The 17,317-nt window shown below is 39.9% G+C and overlaps 1 protein-coding gene across 10 annotated transcripts in view; it reads right to left on the reverse strand.

Annotated features, from left to right (window-relative positions):
* myo18ab (myosin XVIIIA b) overlaps positions 1 to 17,317 on the reverse strand; it is a 159,102-nt gene that overhangs the window by 111,449 nt on the left and 30,336 nt on the right. For 5 of the 10 annotated variants that reach the window (XM_054734257.2, XM_054734263.2, XM_054734258.2 and 2 more), the window contains exon 1: positions 4,369 to 7,875. The exons of the other annotated variants lie outside the window; for them this stretch is intronic. The gene's annotated coding sequence lies outside the window, so the exon portion shown is untranslated. Of the gene's footprint in view, positions 1 to 4,368; positions 7,876 to 17,317 lie in introns of those variants that run through there. 10 annotated transcript variants of the gene reach the window in all.

Raw genomic sequence — 17,317 nt, forward strand, 5'->3', positions numbered from 1 at the left:
GGCCTGGTCTAGCCCTGGTAGGTTTATTATGTTCACATCTAAGTAAGCCCATTTTGGTGGACTTGCTAACCCAACACACTCACTACTGACTGAAATTCACGCCTGCCCACAGAGGGAGCCTCTGATTGGTGGGTAGAATCAGTCACCTGCAGCTTCTGACGTGTGTGATTCAATATCAGTCTGGATGTGGCGGGGTAAACATCTTCGCTGCCTGCTGCTCAGAACCACCGCACCAGACTGCGGCAGCACAAGGACAGGCTGCTGTGGGAGAAGCACAAAGCACTCTCAGTGAGAGTAGGAAGCTGTGTGCTTCATTTTAGAGTCTCCAAAACCAACAAGGCTGACAGCAACCTTTGTTTACTAACTTATGGAGAACAACACTGTCTTTAGCCCCACCCACATGCTCAGAGACATCTGTGTTCCTGAGAAGGCTGTGTGAACAAAACGTGGCTGCATCGGGGCAGGCTGTCAATACCTACAGTATAGGGGTTTCACATCTGGTACATGCCCACTGATTGGCCAGCTCAAATAGGCCTCCTGTTAGGGGGAGCCTCCGATTGGTGGATAGAATCAGCAGTTGTGTGCAATTCATTATCATTCTGGATGCTAAGACGTAAACGCTACCTGACTGAAGCTGCGGCAGCTCTCTACCTCGTTCTCACTGCTGTGAGGAGCGAGCACACACACTTACATTCACACGATCACGGCCGCCTTTGTTTAAGGGTGACGCTACGGACTTGTCCATGCGTCCTTTGCCCCACCCACATGTTCGGAGATTTCCCCATTCCTGGGAAGTGTGTGTGATCAAACTCTACCGATGCTGGAGCCGGACCACCACCACCCAGCCCGGTCCGTGCTGGCCCAGATGGTAAACTGCCACTACACCAGGCCGGGCCAGGCCAGATGTGAAAGCCCTATTTGATGTAAGCGAGCTATTGCAGCTGCAGTACCTGCTCTGAACTGCGTGGTGCTAAGGAGTCAAGTGTTTTTACACACTTGGGGCTTTAAAAAGTTTTCACAGACAAACACAGGAAACAAAAGATATGGTCATAAAAAACTAACATCAAAGTGACAGTTTTGTATCTAAAGTAGGGCTGAATGATTTTAGGAAAAGATTTTTCTAGCAGAAACTGCGATTTTGGTTTCGTTGACGATTTTCTGCAAGCAAAGGTCCAACATTAGCCTGCCAAGCCATCCGGTAGATGACCTGAAAAGATGGTCTAGATTCTGATCTAGTACAACAAATCACTCACATTAATATTTACTGTTTAATCATACAATAAAAACAGTTACAGCTATTAATATTTTCTCCCATTATTATCTTTTTGTAGTGTTTGTGAAGCAACTTGTGATTTTCATCTGGAGAGGAGCTTTATAAAAGCATGTTCTACTCCAAAAATGCACGGAGGAAACCTGGAGGTAGAAATAGCTTTTAAATGTATTAAACAACTAAATGCACACAGTTTTTTCTGCATTACCGCGGCAGGCTGAAGCCGTCTGATGGTTTTTCCTCACCAAAATGTCAGCTCCGTGAGAGAGACACACGCATTCTGACACCTTAGCGCAGGGATTCCCAAAGTGTGGTGCGCGCACGAGGTGAAAAGTGTAATGGCTGTGGAGCTCAGAGAAGTCTGTCATGTGTCACCATTAGCGTAGCCAGAAACTCACTTGTGGGTGGGCCTAAGAAAAAGTAAGTGGGCCCAATAAATGTAATGGAAAACAAGTATATTTTTGCACGCGTGTGTGTGTGTGTGTGTGTGTGTGTGTGTGTGTGTGTGTGTGTGTGTGTGTGTGTGTGTGTGTGTGTGTGTGTGTGTGTGTGTGTGTGTGTGTGTGTGTCCTCCACATGTGTCCTAGCTTCATAATAACAATGCGCCGAGCTTCAGCACTCTGGCCTGCGCACGCCGATATGTTCCGTATTTGATCATTTTTAATGGTGTTGGAGGAATCTGAAGGTGGCGAGTCATTCTGGCAGATTGTAATTAACACCTGTCTCATGCAGGTGTTCTGATATTGTAAACCTCACACACACACACACACACACACAGATTCAATAAGTGCGCACGCTGCTTTAACTCCGGCGCGCCGTCAGACTGAAGGCAGAAATGAGCACTGCCTCCTCCGTGATAAAAACTTTTAAGAGGTTTTATAACATTTTTCATTCCAGGTCAAATTAGGATATTAGCTTCTATTTTGGGATGACGTATTAAAGTCGGGTCCGCTCCAGCCAGTGACTCCTCATGAACCTGACTACAACTCATGTTACTGCAGCATTTGTTATTCCGGTCCGCGTGGCAGCGGATCGCAGATTCAGCCACACCATAAAACAGCAATGAGTCGGTCTGAGGTAAAAGTGAACATCATGGCTATATCTTGTCCCCTATTGACATTTGATTACGCACAAGTAGGTGCCTACTTTAAGAAAACCGTTAAATTGCATTGTTCATGTGCTACCTGGGCACTCTAAATATTTATTTAAAATTAAATCAAAGGAAATTGTAATGGTATCGAATGTTTATTAATTATTATTTAAAAAATGAAAGTGATGGGGAAAAAGGTCGATCATAGTTTTTAACCCTGTCTGTCTAGCTTGACGTCTGATATATATATATATATATATATATATATATATATATATATATATATAGCCATGCCCTGATGTGGAGGCTGGGGGGTGCGCGGCTAAATAAGTTTGGGAACCACTGCCTTAGCGTGTTTGAACTAACGTGTGCCGTCAGAAACATTCAAACCGTTTTTAAAAGACAAGTTGAGCTTTCAAGTCAACTAAAGTGCGCGACTCCGCACTCTTGTTGATGACGCATAAACCAAGCTTTAGAAGTTAGCCTGAACCTGCTAAGGTGGGAGGAGACTCTCTCTCCCTTACTCAACTACGCTCTCTCTCTCTCTCTGTCCCGGGCCCACCTACGGTGCCATTACTATCGGCTCTAGCAGCGCGGTGTGTGGGAACATAAAACAGGGAAACAACCTGAACATGCAGCTCTGGCAGCTGTGGAGTGGGCTCGGCTCTGACCAGTACACCCCACCCCCCTCCCCCACACTGGCTGTTGCCGCTGCCATAACACGGGGGAAACCCCGGATGTAAAAATAAAAAAGTTACACAACTGATCCTGGATCAGTCAAAACCGCTAAAACCGGAGCTTTGACGGTTACGTGCTCGTGCTGTTTGAAATCGCAATTTTAGTCCAAAAACGATAATCGTTCAGCCCTAATCTAAAGGACAGCAGGTTGTCAATGGCATTACATGAGTTACAGATAATTTAGCATGATGATTTAGTTTTAACTTCCCATGAGTGTCTAGAGGTCCTGGAGCTCAAGACAACCAAATTATGTTTTTATCATCCCAACAAAACCAGCTCTGCTGACTTCTCCTGCAGGCTGGATAACTAAGCTGGCACAGCAGACTCAGAGGGACCGATTTGTGATGTGAAGCCTGACCTGAGTCACTAATAACACCATTTTATAAAAGACTGTGTTTACACACACACACACACACACACACACACACACACACACACACACGCACGCACACACACAAACCCCAACCCGAGACCAAAATAACCGCTAAACGTAATGTTAATATATTATAATAATGCAAGTGCGCCCTTTAAAATGCAACAATTCAACCTTTATTTAACATTGGAAAGTCCAGAACTTCTAAATAAATAAACATAACAAACAAACAAACAAATACAAAACTAAATAAGGACTTTTTTTACTCCGTTAAAAGATATTGCACCAAAAACTATCAAATTGACCCCATCTCTCCAAAACTATATATACAATGGCCTATCCAGTGTCATTCAACAACCAAAACTGTAATAATAAAAGATGTACATTTCTTAACCTCAATATATTGTGGCTGGAAAAATTATTGAGTTCATTTTCATCTATCGTACGATTAATTGATCTATTGATTATCGTCCTGGCCCTACATCTTACACATGTGGTAATGATTAAATCACTAAAGGTAAGGTTTTATCCTCAAATGTACCTTCAGACCTTCTAAATGTTTTACAGCTGTGATGTAAAATTAGAAGTCAAAGAAGCGTAGACACGGTTTCATCTAGAAGCAGCCAAAGCCATTTGTAGTAAACTGGTAATGAGGGGGTAGGGATTGATTGAAAACACTGACATTATTAACTTTTGGCACATATTAAAACCCTAATTAATCCTAATCAACTAAACACAAGTGCCAGCTCGTGAGTCCAACTCATGGACACCAAACTAAAGCACAATGTATGCGTGTTGCTTTAAGCTAGAAATCATTCAAGCTGCTTCCTCAGCTAGCACGGCCCTAAAAATAGTTGCACCCACTCTGAAGCCCTGATGAATCAGAACGTTGTCTACCTGTAGGAGAAGGAACTTCACAGCTTCTGTGTGGAAAAGAAGTCCAGAGGAAGAACCACAACAAATAAAACATGTATTAAATGGAGAGAATTCTAGTGAGATCCAACAGACCAGGAGCAGACGGCAAAATGCAACGCTGAGAAAGGGGGGAGCGTTCTGATAGGCCGGCTATATATGACAGTGACACACAAGAGATGTGGAGACAGCTGTTGTGATATGAGGGTGCTGGTGGAGGTAAAAATAGAAGGACCCTCCACCCTCCACACAGCCTGACCCAGACTCACAACGTCTCACCACATGGACCTCTACAGTTGCTGTAACTTTAGCTGTTTTTATGTGTGTGTGTGTGTGGGGGGGGGTGAGTGTAACTTTAATATAGAGCTAAATGGTGAGGTAACATGCCAATAAATGTTTTTCCTGGCTCAAACTGAGGCAGCGGTGGTACCACCCTGACCGTGCGCCAGCACATGCGTACTCTGTGCATTCAACTGCCGCACTTTTTTAAAGGCTAAATATTTTTTCGTTAAGTGTTCTAATCTAAGCTTCTGTTGATAAACAGAATATTCCATTTGACGTTTCAAGTGAAACAAAAGTGGTTTGCTGCTAAAAAATCAATAATATGCATCAGATCGGTGTTTAGTTTCTTTTTCCCATCTGATATTTATGGTTAAAATATTTTTATATATTTGACCTACATCTCAGTAACATTTTAGGTTTGTATTAATAACACTCATGTTAGTCAGAATAACACATAAATATATCCAGTAAAATAAAATGCATTTCATTAACATGCATTTGTGTTGGAAATGCTAATAACATTTAATTTATGCTGCTAACAATGTAGTGGTGGCATGTCTATTATGTACGGGTTTTCAATAATCCAGTTTAAATTATGTTCAAAGATAGAAGCGTTTGTGAGTTATATGCTACAACGGCTTGCCGTACATCCTGCCCCTGTGTGTGGAGCAGACTCGTAGCAGTAATGTGACTCGTACCTGCAGCGGTTCTGGTCCGTAGCGCTGCAGGAGGCAGAATAAACAGGATGGTGGGAACTTTTCATCCGCTTGTAGAGTTTAGTCTTTCTTAGTTTTACCATCATCATCATCATCATCATATATTTTTCTGTGCGCCACTTGATCGTGAGACTGCTACCCGTTAGCTTTAGCATTAGCCAGTCTGCGTGTAGCTGCACTTTTGATCCCAAACTTTGGACCGGTTCTGCCTTTGCTGGTTCCTTTATTTTCCTCCACTGCATCCAGATGACCACACTGCGCCAGTAAAAAGCATTTTTCTTACATGTAACTTACTTTTGTTCAATAAAGTTCTGAGGAAAATAGAAATTCAAAGATGTTGCACCCGTGCTACATTTAAAAATAGACAGACACGCACAGTTTTTTCGTCGCACTGTACAGCCCTGCTCTGATGCGGAAGAGCCTGGGGAAAATCAGGACAGCAATAGCACCAACCACATATATGTACAAACTAGGAGTAAGGTCTAGCTGCAGACGCAGCCCCGTCCAAACACGCCCCGACAAAACACGTGTGCACGTACGAAGACGAGAACTCGCATGCGTGTTGCAAGAGATGGAAATGACGGTTCAGGTAAAGACAGATTTATAATTTTACAACTTGCGAAGATGTTGTACTTTAAATTTGAACGTTTAAGACATAGTTTGATAGACAGCGCATTAGTGATTTTTTTCTGAAACACTTTTATGTAAAATTAAGCATTATTGGCAGTGGGGGAAGACGTCATGGACGCAAATTTTTTTATATAATTTTTAATGGGCTACATGCAAGCCTTTTGGCCAAAATAAACGTAACAATAGGCTGTTTATTTGACCGTTTATGACTCCTCATCTAATAAGCAGCAAACTCACGACGGCAATGTGGTAGCCCGGAGGTATTCTACAAACACAAGAACAGTGCCTATATGTATTGTTTTCACATTGTTTATGACAGCCTCCAGGTGTACATGTTATTTTTTCTAATTGCTATTTATCTTTGTCTCATTAGTGAGAGGCAGCTGATGTCCTATGCCGTGGAACTGCTCATATACTCGGAGAAATTCAGAAAAGCTCTGGACTCATCTGAGTTTTTGAAGAGGCTGTAGCATTGTGTGGACATTTTTTTTTGGAAGGTATTTGTAAGGCCAATAAAAGCTGTTGCTGGGTGTTTCATTTGTCTGAACTTTTTTCTAAAGCCAAACTTTTCTGCTTTTGTGTTTACAGTATATTCTTGCAGATTAGTGTATAGTCAATATCAGTTTACTAGTCTTGTGAATTGTATACTTAATGCAAAATATTTTAGTAATGGGGGCGTGTTTGGACAGGTCTGCGTCTGCAGCTAGGTATTATTGCAAACTAATACCACGCCACGCTAATTTGAATGCAGGAAAAACCCTGCATGGGTCTTGTTTTAAATTGTTGCATTAATAAGGTGATGTAAAAGTCTAAATGACAAATACTGTGAATTTAATCCCAACCATTTAACTAAGTAACTAAGTTTAACTTCCGGTGTGAGGAAGGTGCTTCCTGTGAACCCTTCTTCTTCTGCTGTTCCTGTAGCTGTATTCATAGATATGTATATAAACACTAGATGACGAAAGCAGGAGTCGACGGCGTAGCTAAACGGCGGCCATCTTACCTCAGACAACAGACCCTTCCGCTCTCAATGGTAGCAGCTGGAAGGTGAGTGATCAGCTTACACAAAAACACCCTTAACTCGATGAAATATTAACAAGCGGTTTGCCTTGTTACAAACCTTAGAACACATGGGCTTGAGACAACATACTGGCACATGTTGAAAGCAACGCTTTTGCTTTTGAAAGTGGCTTAATCGTGAACCGTGTGTCCCGCCTAGCTATCTGCATGTTATTCAGGTTGAGACCACAATCTATATTTTATGCAGTTCTACAAAACCAATAACGACTTTACGACAGCCACATTGTTGTGTAAATGGCTGTTTGTGGACGTTTTTGTATTTATTAGCTGTCTAACTTGGCTTAGAGATGACGAGGGATACAGTGGGCGCACTGCTTAGCAACACAAAGTTCACTATCTACCTCAGTGGGAGTCGCTCGTTTTATTTTAAATAAATTCATGCTAAATTGCCCGTGATTTTTAAGCGTCTTGGTTTGTTACACAAAACTTATACTGAGATATATTAAAACAGGACATTTCTGGATTTATGTTTGCAGAAATACACCTTTATTCATTGTGAAGCTTGAGGGTCAACATGGCTGACTTTCATGCAGCCTACGGATGCTCGAATCGCCGCTGTGACAAACTGTGACAACATGGGATCACCTTTCATCTTTAACTGTTCCAAAGAAAACCAATACTTGTACATTTTTCAGTCTGTTAACTGTTTTTATGTCAATAAAACAATTTGAAACTGCTGTTCCACTGCTGCTGCTACCTCCTTCTATACATTGTTTATCTGGTTTTATGAATGTTGAAAATCTCCTTCACAAGATCAATCCATTATCCATCCATCTTATTGATTACTGTAATCCATCTTGTTTACTACTGTAATCCATCTTGTTTATTACTGTAATCCATCTTGTTTACTACTGTAATCCATCTTGTTTATTACTGTAATCCATCTTGTTTACTACTGTAATCCATCTTGTTTACTACTGTAATCCATCTTGTTTACTACTGTAATCCATCTTGTTTATTACTGTAATCCATCTTGTTTACTACTGTAATCCATCTTGTTTATTACTGTAATCCATCTTATTGATTACTGTAATCCATCTTGTTTACTACTGTAATCCATCTTGTTTATTACTGTAATCCATCTTGTTTACTACTGTAATCCATCTTGTTTACTACTGTAATCCATCTTGTTTATTACTGTAATCCATCTTGTTTACTACTGTAATCCATCTTGTTTATTACTGTAATCCATCTTGTTTACTACTGTAATCCATCTTGTTTATTACTGTAATCCATCTTGTTTATTACTGTAATCCATCTTATTGATTACTGTAATCCATCTTGTTTACTACTGTAATCCATCTTGTTTACTACTGTAATCCATCTTGTTTATTACTGTAATCCATCTTGTTTACTACTGTAATCCATCTTGTTTATTACTGTAATCCATCTTGTTTACTACTGTAATCCATCTTGTTTATTACTGTAATCCATCTTATTAATTACTGTAATCCATCTTATTGATTACTGTAATCCATCTTGTTTACTACTGTAATCCATCTTGTTTATTACTGTAATCCATCTTGTTTACTACTGTAATCCATCTTGTTTATTACTGTAATCCATCTTGTTTACTACTGTAATCCATCTTGTTTACTACTGTAATCCATCTTGTTTACTACTGTAATCCATCTTGTTTATTACTGTAATCCATCTTGTTTACTACTGTAATCCATCTTGTTTATTACTGTAATCCATCTTATTGATTACTGTAATCCATCTTGTTTACTACTGTAATCCATCTTGTTTATTACTGTAATCCATCTTGTTTACTACTGTAATCCATCTTGTTTATTACTGTAATCCATCTTGTTTACTACTGTAATCCATCTTGTTTATTACTGTAATCCATCTTGTTTATTACTGTAATCCATCTTATTGATTACTGTAATCCATCTTGTTTACTACTGTAATCCATCTTGTTTACTACTGTAATCCATCTTGTTTATTACTGTAATCCATCTTGTTTACTACTGTAATCCATCTTGTTTATTACTGTAATCCATCTTGTTTACTACTGTAATCCATCTTGTTTATTACTGTAATCCATCTTATTGATTACTGTAATCCATCTTATTGATTACTGTAATCCATCTTGTTTACTACTGTAATCCATCTTGTTTACTACTGTAATCCATCTTGTTTACTACTGTAATCCATCTTGTTTATTACTGTAATCTATCTTATTGATTACTGTAATCCATCTTATTGATTACTGTAATCCATCTTGTTTATTACTGTAATCCATCTTGTTTACTACTGTAATCCATCTTGTTTACTACTGTAATCCATCTTGTTTATTACTGTAATCTATCTTATTGATTACTGTAATCCATCTTATTGATTACTGTAATCCATCTTGTTTATTACTGTAATCCATCTTGTTTATTACTGTAATCCATCTTGTTTATTACTGTAATCTATCTTAATGATTACTGTAATCCATCTTGTTTACTACTGTAATCCATCTTGTTTATTACTGTAATCTATCTTAATGATTACTGTAATCCATCTTGTTTACTACTGTAATCCATCTTGTTTATTACTGTAATCCATCTTGTTTATTACTGTAATCTATCTTATTGATTACTGTAATCCATCTTGTTTACTACTGTAATCCATCTTGTTTATTACTGTAATCCATCTTATTGATTACTGTAATCCATCTTGTTTATTACTGTAATCCATCTTGTTTATTACTGTAATCCATCTATTACTGTAATCCATCTATTACTGTAATCTATCTATTACTGTAATCCATCTTGTTTATTACTGTAATCCATCTTGTTTATTACTGTAATCCATCTTGTTTATTACTGTAATCCATTTTATTTATTACTGTAATCCATCTTATTTATTACTGTAATCCATCTTATTGATTACTGTAATCCATCTTGTTTATTACTGTAATCCATCTGTTTATTACTGTAATCCATCTGTTTATTACTGTAATCTATCTTATTGATTACTGTAATCCATCTTGTTTATTACTGTAATCCATCTATTACTGTAATCCATCTATTACTGTAATCCATCTTGTTTATTACTGTAATCCATCTTATTTATTACTGTAATCCATTTTATTTATTACTGTAATCCATCTATTTATTACTGTAATCCATCTGTTTATTACTGTAATCCATCTTGTTTATCAACCTAATCTATCTTTTATTTCCTAACTTTTTCAGAAAGCATTTCCAAACAGCTTATAATTAATAAATGAAAGCCAATAAATAAGAAAACAAAAGTTAAGAAATAGAGAAAATACAAAATAATTTGCTGGGTGAAATTTTATTGCTGGCGGGCCGGTTCTGGCTGACAGATGTGATGTGGGTGTTGTTTGTCTTATTTGTTGGGGTGCACATTTTGTATCTGTGTTCTGTTAATGTGGCTTGACCTCAAAAGAACCTTGGAATCTCATCTCTAACAAATCATTTCACAAACCAGGAATATATATATATATATATATATATACATATAATAAGCTTTGTATACTTTAAGTTACTGTAGCTTACAATTAAATGTGTTATCTATGAAAGATTAAATGCTTTGTGGAGTGAAATAACAGGAATTTTTGGGACAAACCCATCCTCTTTCATAGACACATCTCTGGCGTTTATAACAAATCAAACCTTTTGAAAATCGGTTGAAAATTGAGCAAGTTAGGGTTATTTAAATAGTACATGCACCATACACCCCAATGTCAAGAAAGGGGGCAGCTGTCTGAGGTAATATGGCTGCCACGTTCCTACGTCGCATCCCATTGGCCAACAGCGGGGACGAGGCATCTAGTGTTTATATAAAAATCTATGGCTGTATTACTGTCTCTGTAACAACACCAGCTGTATAGGAAAGATTCTGCAGGAAGTAGAATGTAAATGAATGTAAACTGAAGCTCCACCGTGTTTGACTGTATGACTCATTCTTTCCATTACTAACACATTATATTTGTAATCTCTGAAAGGGCTTTCATAAATAAGTTGGTCAACCCTAGCTGCATAAATTGCTGCTTGTTTATATTATTAATTTGTTTGTTTTTTTATTTACATTTATGTTGCTCTTGGGATGATAAAATACTTTCCAAATCTAAAAAAATGATGGTGAAAATATATTAGAAAGACTTTAAATGCCCTAATTTACCTGCAGTTATAAAACGAGGTAAGAGTGCTAAAAGGTGAATCCTAGCCAAGCCTGGTGAGTACAAGTGCACGTTAACATGAACGTCAGTAAAATTACATTTGCAAGAAAGCAAATTGTGATACAAAGAGTGAAAGTGATAATTATAAGTTGAAAATGATTATTGTAATGTCCAGAAATGGTCATTTCCACCTACATACTGACCTAATGCCACTGGTTATCTGCAGACCTAATTCTATCTCCCTACAAGCCAGAAGGATACTGCAACCTTGTTGACATTTCAGGAGAGCACGTTGTCAGCCTGTGTTCCCAAACAAAGCCTTCTTCGATAACACCACAAATGTAGGGCTGGGGGTAAACGATTATTTTTAAAACGATTATTCTGACGATTATTTTATCGAATAGTCGACTATTCTAATGACTATTTATAAAATTAATCTAATGATTATTTTTCTATTGCACAATTAACAAAAACCAGAAAATCTCAAATAAATTCCTCAAAAAATTGATAAATTCTTACTGTAAGAGAATAAACACTACAGGCCTTCCATTTTGTATAACACTGCGTTTATTGTGTTGGTTGGTTATGTTCTGGTGACGTGTAGAACTTGGGAGTGCAGGCTGCTGCCTGAGAGGTGGTTGGAGACGGAGTGTCTCCATGCTGCTTTGTTTTGGTCACTTATGTGCGTGAGGCGAGTGGTCTTACGGGTTAAACCAAACTCAGGTGATATTTTACACTAAACCGAAAACCCACAACACTCTAAATGTAATAAAAGGGAGATCTACACCACAAAAAAGATGAACTCTAAACCAAAACGTAACAGCTTATCCCAACGCAAGAAGCTGTTAGCGAAGATGCTAACAGTAGCTTTACCAACATTAAGTTTAAGTTACCAAGTTTAAATAAACCAAAAACACCCGGCAGCAAACAGACCAGCACGGAGGAGAGACTGCTACCACCAAAACAGCTCTCCTCATGTCTGAAAGAAGCTCCTTTATGAAGGGAGAAGCGCTCCCGGTGATTTTCTACATCTGCGGTAGACATGGAGCAGCGCATCTGACCCCGGAAGTTGTTGCCCGTTGCCGGGAGACGAAGGGGCAAAACAGGAAAATAATCTAGTAGTGGACGGACGTTGTTCCGGGTCTTCGGTATTTGGCGGAGATGTTAGTGAAGGCGGAGAAGAGGGCGAACTAGAGGAAGAACAGGCAGATTCCTCCTCTATTTACAAACTCCTGGGGATGCAACAAGTGGGCGCGGTGCGTCGACTTCCGGATCTGACGTCGACAAATTTTTAGAATCGAGCCGTCGACTTCGTCGAGGCTTCGCTACAGCCCTACACAAATGTTCCCACTCTCTATAATAGGACTGCTTCAGCTTATATGAGTTGATCATTCATGAAATGAAATTAACAAATGTTATACGGATAATAATGTTTCATTAATCCGTGCTTGAACTACTGAAATTAAATGAAGTATTACATTGATTTATATATATGGTAATCGGTAATGTTTGATATGACAAGGCAATCGTCACCCGCACCAGACACAAGGACAAAATAAAGTTAAGTTAAACTCATGACACATAGGTATTTCTTTACCCCAGATCAGAGCATCCGGTATCTCCAGAAGGCGTGATGTCTGAGGTTTTCTTGGTAATATCCCTGAACATGGCACGCTCCGATTGGCCAAGTAAATCACAATATGAGAATATTAAAATAGAATCACTTACAGTGATTCAGCAGTCGAGGTCGGAGTCGCATTCCAGCTTTCCATCATTCAGCATTTCAGTTCTAGAGCGCGCTTCGGAACGGACGTCCGGAGCGACACCTCTTTAACCCTGAGCATTTTTACCCTGCTAAAAGCTGCCTACCGCTGACACAACAAACGGTTCCTGCAGAACAAAGCTGATATTGTTCCGACTCCTTAAGAGTCCTCCGAGACGCAAACGGTTCCATCCATCTGTTGTGACCCGGGACATCTCTGCACTAGAGAGTCGGTGCTACGGGTGTTCTACAGCCCTCTGTGCCAGAGGTCATCCGACCTCTCTGACCTCTGAGGGTCTCCAAGAAAGGGTGAAGTAGACACGCAGATAGCATCTGATGCATTTTTGATAAGAATCACCTTCATAGCTTAACGCAAACCAAATTCTTCCCTTTTGCACCCAGAACTCAGTTCTTCTACATACCAAAGGTCTGATATCATCATATACACACATAGGCACCATACATCACATCCCATCCACCTAGATCCATCTATCACAGTAAATATTAGTTAACTTGTCATGTTTTAATTGTTTGGAAAATAAATTTTTACTTTTATAAACCTGACTCTTTCCTTGAATCAAGACGAAGTGTGTACAATCCCTGAATAAACAAAGAATCCTAGAATCTTCTGATTAAACATCCAAAGACCAAGCAGGTTGATATTCTACAGGTGCTGGCCAGTAAATTAGAATATCATCAAAAGGTTGAAAATATTTCAGTAATTCCATTCAAAACGTGAAACTTGTACATTATATTCATGCAATGCACACAGACCAATGTATTTCCAATGTTTATTACGTTTAATTTTGATATTTATAGGTGACAACCAATGAAAACATCAAATCTGGTATCTCAGAAAATTAGAATATTCTAAAGGCCAATGAAAAAATGTTTGTTTCTCTAATGTTGGCCAACTGAAAAGAATGAACATGAAAAGAATGTGCATGTATAGCACTCAATACTTAGTCGGGGCTCCTTTTGCCTCAATAACTGCAGTAATGCGGCGTGGCATGGACTCGATCAGTCTGTGGCACTGCTCAGGTGTTATGAGAGCCCAGGTTGCTCTGATAGTCGTCTTCAGCTCCTCTGCATTGTTGGGTCTAGCGTATTGCATCCTCCGCTTCACAATACCCCATAGATTTTCTATGGGGTTAAGGTCAGGCGAGTTTGCTGGCCAATCAAGGACAGGGATACCATGGTCCTTGAACCAGGTGCTGGTGGTTTTGGCACTGTGTGCAGGTGCCAAGTCCTGTTGAAAGGTGAAGTCTGCATCCCCATAAAGTTGGTCAGCAGCAGGAAGCATGAAGTGCTCTAAAACTTCCTGGTAGACGGCTGCATTGACCCTGGACCTCAGGAAACAGAGTGGGCCAACACCGGCAGATGACATGGCACCCCACACCATCACTGACGGTGGAAACTTTACACTGGACCTCATGCAACGTGGATTCTGTGCTTCTCCGCTCTTCCTCCAGACTCTGGGTCCTTGATTTCCAAAGGAAATGCAGAACTTGCTTTCATCAGAAAACATAACTTTGGACCACTCAGCATCAGTCCAGTCCTTTTTGTCCTTGGCCCAGGCGAGACGCTTCTTGCGCTGTTTCTTGTTCAAGAGTGGCTTGACACACGGAATGCGACACCTGAATCCCATGTCTTTCATGAGTCTCCTCGTGGTGGTTCTTGAAGCGCTGACTCCAGCTGCAGTCCACTCTTTGTGGATCTCCCCCACATTTTTGAATGGGTTTGTCGTCACAATTCTCTGCAGGGTGCGGTTATCCCTAGAGCTTGTACACTTTTTTCTACCACATTTTTTCCGTCCCTTCGCCTGTCTGTTAATGTGCTTGGACACAGAGCTCTGCGAACAGCCAGCTTCTTTAGCAATCACCTTTTGTGTCTTGCCCTCCTTTTGCAAGGTGTCAATGATTGTCTTTTGGACAGCTGTTAAGTCAGAAGTCTTCCCCATGATTGTGGTGCCTTCAAAACAAGACTGAGGGACCTTTTAAAGGCCTTTGCAGGTGTTTTGAGTAAATCAGCTGATTAGAGTGGCAGCAGGTGTCTTCTATATTCAGCCTTTTCAGAATATTCTAATTTTTTGAGATACCAAATTTGGAGTTTTCATTAGTTGTCACTTATGAATATCAAATTTAAATGTAATGAACATTGGAAATACATTGGTCTGTGTGCATTGCATGAATATAATGTACAAGTTTCACGTTTTGAATGGAATTACTGAAATATTTTCAACCTTTTGATGATATTCTAATTTACTGGCCAGCACCTGTAAATTTACATACAGGTAGAGCAGTGGTTCCCAAACTTATTTAGCCGCGCACCCCCTTCTATGTCCCGACCATGTCGACGCACCCCCCCCCACACACACACACACACACACACATATCGGGGCATGGCTCTACATATATATATGTATATATATATACATATATACATATATATACATATACATATATATATATATATATATATATATATATATATATATATATATATATATATATATATCAGATGTCAAGCTAAACAGACAGGGTTAAAAAAATTCCCCATCACTTTCATTTTTTAAATAGTAATTAATAAACATTCGATACCATTACAATTTCCTTAAATTTAATATTAAATAAATATTTAGAGTGCCCAGGTAGCACATAAACAATGCAGTTTAACGGTTTTCTTAAAGTAGGAACGTTTAACCTGTGCGGCCAGAGCGCTCTCCTTCCTTCTGCTCTGCGTAAACCTGAGCTGATCACCTACTTGTGCGTAATCAAATGTCAATAGGGGACAAGATATAGCCATGAGGTTCACTTTTACCTCAGACCGACTTATTGCTGTTTTATGGTGTGGCTGAATCTGCGATCCGCTGCCACGCGGACCGGAATAACAAATGCTGCAGTAACATGAGTTGTAGTCAGGTTCATGAGGAGTCACTGGCTGGAGCGGACCCGACTTTAATACGTCATCCCAAAATAGAAGCTAATATCCTAATTTGACCTGGAATGAAAAATGTTATAAAACCTCTTAAAACTTTTTATCACGGTGGAGGCAGCGTTCATTTCTGCCTTCAGTCTGACTGCGCGCCGGAGTTAAAGCAGCGTGTGCGCTTATTGAATCTGTGTGCGTGTGTGTGTGTGTGTGTGCGTGTGTGTGCGTGTGTGTGCGTGTGTGTGCGTGTGTGTGCGTGTGTGTGCGTGTGTGCGCGCGCGGCACAGCCGCTCAAGTCACCGTGTCTCGCGCTATTTAAACCAATGTTGTAAAATTACTTCTGCCCAGCCTCCTGCTTCTGACACCGTCTTTGTGCCGAAGCATTACAGCCTCATTTGGGTCCTAGTCCTTGATCTCTGGAGAACACAGCTGCACCATGAGAATATCTGAAAGTGTCAGGGCTAGGGTTGTCACGGTAACCGGTGTAGCAGTAAACCCCGGTAAAAAAGTTGACAATAAATAATAACAGTCTTGTTTAAAATATATATATATATATTATCTCGGTGGATTACCGTGGCTGCGGTGTAGGCGCGGTGACCCTTACCAGCCACCGTATCATCTGCAAGAAGTTGCCGGCGGCACATGCGCACTTTGTTGTTTACGACCAAAACTTTCTTTAAGCTAAAGCTGAAATAATGGCCAAAGGAGGAGACGGCAGCGCTCAGGACATTTATTATCCCTCAAAGAAGACAAAGTCTGAAGTACGGGCATTTTTTTGGATATTTGAAGAATGCCGAGGGACAGTTGTCTGTGAAAGGCAGCAACGCTACGTGGCCATCATAATGTAGCCTGTCTCACGACTCCGCCATCTCCAGTTCGCCACTTTTCACAAAATCTTCTGGTTGCCACTGGTCCTGGTGGTTTTTCTTCCAGTTTGACGAGTTTTCTTTTGGAAGGCTGGCTGACTCCAGTTAAAAACCGCCACATTTCACCGCTAGTTTTAACACGAAGCTAACGGCTAACTTGATAAACTGATTGAATGGGATAGGTGGAAATGACGTTGGATGCGGCGTTCACGTTTCGCGTACGTTTGTGTACGTTGCATGCAGGAGGGAGGAGTATCAGAAATCCGTGGAAGATGACTGATAAACATAACTAATTTGGTGCAAACATTTACTCGCCAGGTGGCAGGTAGAGCTCAAAAATTTACTCGCCAAATGGAGCAATTTACTCGCATTTGGCGAGTGGCGAGTGTTAATTTCGGACCCTGGACAGGTGTTAATTACAATCTGCCAGAATGACTCGCCACCTTCAGATTCCTCCAACACCGTTAAAAATGATCAAATATGGAACATATCGGCGTGCGCAGGCCAGAGTGCTGAAGCTCGGCGCATT

The sequence above is a fragment of the Nothobranchius furzeri genome, chromosome 13, assembly GCF_043380555.1.
Source record: "Nothobranchius furzeri strain GRZ-AD chromosome 13, NfurGRZ-RIMD1, whole genome shotgun sequence".
NCBI classification, from domain to species: Eukaryota; Metazoa; Chordata; class Actinopteri; order Cyprinodontiformes; family Nothobranchiidae; genus Nothobranchius; species Nothobranchius furzeri.